The sequence below is a fragment of the Salvia splendens genome, chromosome 5 (assembly GCF_004379255.2).
Source record: "Salvia splendens isolate huo1 chromosome 5, SspV2, whole genome shotgun sequence".
In the NCBI taxonomy this organism is placed as follows: Eukaryota; Viridiplantae; Streptophyta; class Magnoliopsida; order Lamiales; family Lamiaceae; genus Salvia; species Salvia splendens.
In genome coordinates this window covers 5,014,574-5,020,573 of record NC_056036.1, presented here as the reverse complement: position 1 = coordinate 5,020,573, position 6,000 = coordinate 5,014,574, and positions in this window count along the sequence as shown.

Sequence of the window (6,000 nt, the reverse complement as noted above, 5' to 3'; positions counted from 1 at the left end):
CCCCACCACCACTTGATCACCAAAAGCGCTCTACATTCACTAAACTAAATTTAACTAAATTATCTTTTCAATTTGTTTTTATCTCAACCATTTGACATTTATGGATCGTGACACCACCTTTATTCAACAAAATGATTTGGATGGACGAACAATCGGATTCTCTTATTGGTTAATGGATAGCTTTTCTAGTCACTTCCACATAATTACAAAAGATTGTTTATCAAATACTGGAATTTTATGCTATAAGTATTTAAAGAAAAATATTAACGATATCTTAAAACTTCATTTACAACGAGTCCTTTGACCATTAACTTCACTTATTTTAATATTTACTCGGCCCATAAAAATATGGACTTTGAAAACGACAAAAATTTTAATGTAAATTAGTAAAGTAAAAGAAATGTAGAAAGAAAATATAATTGAAATTTTATTCATGGAGAATGAGGCTCATATTTTGAAAAATTAAAACATACTACCAAATATAGAAATGGACTAATTTTGTGGGACGGATTAAAATAAAAAAAAAGTAGATTATTTTTATGGGACGAATGAAGTACTATAAAATTAGTTAATTATAGTACTAATAAAATAGAAATAGAAAAAAATATATATAATATTATTAATAAAAAATATGGGTCTAACATCGTTACAGTAATTTATGAAAAACATAATATAGCTAATTTCTGTGGATGAAACTAAAATGAAAAAAACATGCCTATTATTGGTAGATGGTAATATATAGATTATTAGATTTGGCATCATATGCTAAATATCGAGTTATGTCCCGACAAATTACACAAAGAAAACTTGACCTCATTCCTTCACATGACTCATAGTAAAATTACAAAATATAAAAAATCATCCAAATCGAATCCTAGACAAGGGGCAAAACAAAATAAGAAAGGCAACTAAGACAATAATTCACTAAGGCATTCTAGTATTGGTACAAAGGGTTTGAGGATAAGGAATCAAGAACCACGAATGATGATAGACCCTAGCTCTTTTCCTTTGGCCAATTGCATTACTTTGTTTATCAAGAAAGTTAGGTTCCATGTCAGTGGCGGATCTAGGGGGGGGCAGGAGGGGGCGGTCGCCCCCTCCGTGCGACTATTTTTCCCTTATAAGGATGTAAATTTACCATGTCCGCCCCCTCCGTTTGCCTCCGGCGTCGTCCCGAACAATAAAAAAAATAGCCATGTCCGCACTAAACCAAGCTAATACTATATATTCCGCCCCCTCCATTTCCGGATCCTGGATCCGCCACTGTTCCATGTGATTTGGGCAAACCTTTTGCATTCATGGGGCCTAGTGTAGTTTGTCTCTTTACTTTGGTTGTTGAGTGTAGTTGCAATCCTTGCATGGAACACTTGTCACTCTTCGTGGGGTGGGGTGGGGTGGGGTTGGGTGGGGTGGGGTGGCTCCAACTTGGGAAGTATATTTGACAAGTCTATAGGACACTTGTCGTCCTCTTGTTTTTTTGGTGAATTTTATTTAATTCTCATAGTGATAAGTGACCAGAAAAAAATATTAATAGGGACGCCCTTCCTCTCTAGTGAGGTCTTAAAGTTCCACTCATCGTTATGTTTGTATTATGATTGATACCATAGTACTTGGTGTGGCTCTTCGATTTATTAGACAAAATAATTATGGGATGTAGTTTAGGATTGAGTTGTGAAATTATTTTAGTTATAGAGAATGGCGATGACTAATTATTACTCCCTCTGTCCGCCATTACGAGTCCCGGTCACTTTTGCGCACTCGTTTTATAAAAATGATGATAAATAGTCTCGGTCACTTCTCAACATTATTTTCTCTCTTACTTTATCATTTCTCCACTTTAATTATTTATTATCATTTTTATAAAATGAGTGCGCAAAAGTGACCGGAACTCCTGATGACGAACAGAGGAAGTATATAATTATCCATCTAGAATTGAGTTGTGAGATTCAATCTCATGAACCAAACACATTATATACATATTTAATCCCGATATATAATCTTGCAAACCGGATAGTTCCCGTGAGTATTGTTTTGTGCAATATATATGTAGGCGCGTATGTATGAATTTAACTAGTAGGAGTATATGATAAACTTGACGATGTCATAACAGCATTTATAAAAAAACAAATACTCCATCCATCCAAAAAAAATAGTCTCATTTTGTCATTTTAGGATGTTCACAAAAAATAGTCTCATTTTTAAAATGAAAACTTTTTCTCTCATGCTTCCCCACTTTTTCTCCTCTCTTCCATATTTTATTTATATTTTCTCCGTATCTCTCTTATTTTACCATTTTTCATTAAAACCCGTGTCATCGAAGAACTATTTTTTTTGGACGGAGGGAATACTTAAAAGTTGATTAACGACATTTATAGAAAAAAACAAATACTTAAAAGTTGATAAATGAGTTCCATGTCATATTTTTCTAATGACAGATTCGACATGATCATATGATTATGTTAAATAGGTAATAGCATAGTACTACTCTGTATGGGTTGTGTGTTACAATATCGTAATTGCATATTAGTGGTCATTTTTCTATATGTGGTTAGGAGAATATATCTCAAATTTGTTTTGTTGAAATATGGTGCTTTTAGTTAGATGGATTAAACAGTTTATAGTTGCAGATATTTTTCACTTGAAATTGAGATTTGACAAATGTTGGCTTACTTAGTTGACTATAGAAAATTTTCTTGATCTATAGTAAATACATCCACATCATAACACGTGTAAAGGTTTAGCACATATGAAAGTATATGCTTTTATTCTCTTGGTACTATATACTTATTTGTTTATTTCACTTAAACATTAGTTTAATGCCATTCATAAATTATTGTCCCCTTAAGCTACACCCCACCACTATTAAATGAAGGTAATTTTGACTTTTGAGTGGAGAAATATCATTACACACATGTATTGTATTGTATTAAGGAAAAAAGAAGAGACATTTCATATCATGATTTATTAAGGAATTAACCCAAGTTACAGAGCATATCTATTAGACATGAGAAAACGTGTCGATATGTTACTAACCTCCAAAGGAATTTCACATGGATGAAGAATATATTTTCTCAGTGACGTTGTCGCCATATTATGATATTAGGTAAAAAGTAAATCCGAAAATTTTAATTTACCAAGCAAAAGTTATCCATCTTCGTTTTAAGGCCTCTAAGGTGCTGAGAAATTCCAAAATATGAGTATTAATTGGTTGATTTTCAAAATATGCGATCGAGGCAAATGAATTTTTTGGTTTTTTTCTCTTTTATCAACTTCTTTTCTTATTTCCTTTCAAAATATATAAACGGACCAAACTTTCCCACGTAAGATTTAAAACTCGTCCTGAAACACTAGTCGCATATCTAAACCCCAATTCTAAAACTTACACCACCGATCCATTGCCCCGCCCTACTCCTCCTCCTCCTCCCCTTCGTCGAATGCAAATAATTCTCAAATTAACGAAAGTAAAGAAGCAAAAGATACAAGATTTCAAAAAAAACACAATAGACTTACAATTAGTATGGTGATGGTTGCTCCAATTAATCAAAAAGCTACAATATCCCATAGCCTCATCTTTATCCTGGTAGCTTCTTTTTTTGTTGCTGCGATGGATTATTATCCATGTTCAGTTCACCAACCTCCTTTTTGCTCATTTTCAACGTAATTATTAGATTTGGCTTATGGAATATGTCAATCTATAGTAACAATTGAGGATTTTTTAAGCTCCGACGGATTCAATCCACAAAATTAGAACCACTTTACACCCTTAATATAGTCTTTAGTAAAAAATGGAATCAACCTCAATAGAAATAAAAAAACCTACTTTACATCGATATAGACTAATTTTAGTGGACAACTCAAAATGGAAAAACAAGACTATTTTTTATGGATGGAGATAGTAATATTCATCGCTCCCCCAAAATTTGATACTGAATTTATCCGTCAATTTTCAATTTACAACCCCTAAATTCTTAGTACTCCTACTATATTATTACATTGGGACTTAATAGCAATAGTGGGTCAAGTTAATGTACTATGACAAATTAACAATAGGCCCAAATTCATATAATCTGTTCCATTTAACAATAGGCCCAAATTCATATATTATGTTATTTTCTGGTATTCTTTGAATGATGCGGATATTGATCTATCCACATATAAATCTATACGAATCCAAGATTCTGATATAAAAAAAATGCAAAAAGGAATGTATACGATTATGCAATTTGTAAAAATACTATTTGAAGATATAGCAAAGATAACTATAAATGAAAAGACAATGCACGTAAAAAATTATACTAGAAGTTTTAATGCATGACTTCAAGCTTTATTAATATTTTGAAAATCAGATTGATAAGTGATTCGGTGAAAGTGAAACTATCGATTTAAGCCACTAGTCGTATCGGAAAATAAAAAATAAAACATTACAAAACATTAGTATTGGATCTTAACAACATTAAATGACAGTAAGTCAGACAAAATTATTGTTATCGAAATAAAATTAATATAACAACAAATCAAAGTTACAAGTCAAAAATAGGATTTAAGAAGATGATTTACTGCACTATGTTGAGGCTATTGATTTGAATCAAATTGTACATTTTTATTCCCCTAACTTTACATGATTTATATAATTTGATGCTTGCAAAAGTATGTTTTGTGGTGTAGGAAGAGGAATAAATGGTGAAACAAAGAATGAAGCTCGGATTGTGAAAAAGCTGTCCAGAAAGCTCTCAAAATTAGCCACCCGGCCGGGTGTATTTTATGCCTAATAATTCACCCGGCCGGGTATGATGTGCAGAATACGAAACTTTCAGCAAGTCCTCAAAATTGGCCACCCGGCCGGGTGAATTTTATGCCCAATAATTCACCCGGCCGGGTGAATGATTGCAGTTTCGTGAGAGAGAGAGAGTGAAGTGACGGTTTTTTGGCAGTTTCATACGGCAGTTTCCTTTCCCAAGGAGAGAGAGAGACACGGTTTGGCAGAAAAAGAGGGGGAATTGAATTGAGAAAAGAGGGGCAGAAGAAAGAAAACAAAAAGGAGAAGAGAGAGGGAGTTGAGGGGACGTTTTTTAATTGGGAGAGGGAGTTGACGGCTGGAGAAGAAAGGAGAGAAAGAGAGGAGAAAGAAGAGAAGGAAGAAATTCCGACCAACATTCCGACGATCCATCTCCATATCTCCATTTCACTCAACGAGAGCATGCTTCCTACGGTTTTAATTATGATTATTATCATGTGTTTAGGCTAAACTCTCAATGTCGCTCCAAGTTGTGATTTAGACTTGTTTGAATGTATCTGCACCTTTGAATTCACGTTTTGACATCGTTGATGTGTTTAATGTTAGATTCTATCACTTTAGAGGCCTCTATCGTTATAGATTTTTTAATCCTTGTTTATCGTCTCTTTAACATGAACTTGGATGGACTAATCAATTGATGTGTTATTGAATTTGAATTGTTCAGAGGATAATTTGACAATGGATTATGTAAGTTCTTATAGTAGATGATATTTTATTCCCGCGCTTCCGCAGGAATTTAATATCGTTGAAAGTTAATTCATAGAACAAGTGTTCAGCTGACTGTGAATTATACGTCGCAAACATGTTCAGTGCACGCGATTAGGTTGATTAATTAATCCCAAATATGTGCTTTCGATATAGGTGTAGAATGATTCAAGTCTAATGAGCAACTTGGAGTGGCATGTTTCTCCCATCTGATTAGTCTTTCCTCAGTTAACTTGCAGCTTAATTTTATCTTTAACTTTTAGAAATCGAAACCTTCAAAGCAAAAATCCTCTTTAATTTGTCTTTTGTTTGTTTTCGAATTAAATAATCTACGCCTCCCTGTGGTTCGACACTCGTAGTACTACAGCTGACGTTGTATTCTTGCAGTATCGTTGTAATATTAGAGTTAATTTATTAAACTTGTGTGAGCTTTACACTTGATTTTTAAACTCGAAAATTACACATCAAGTTTTGGCGCCGTTGCCGGGGAGGCAACTGGT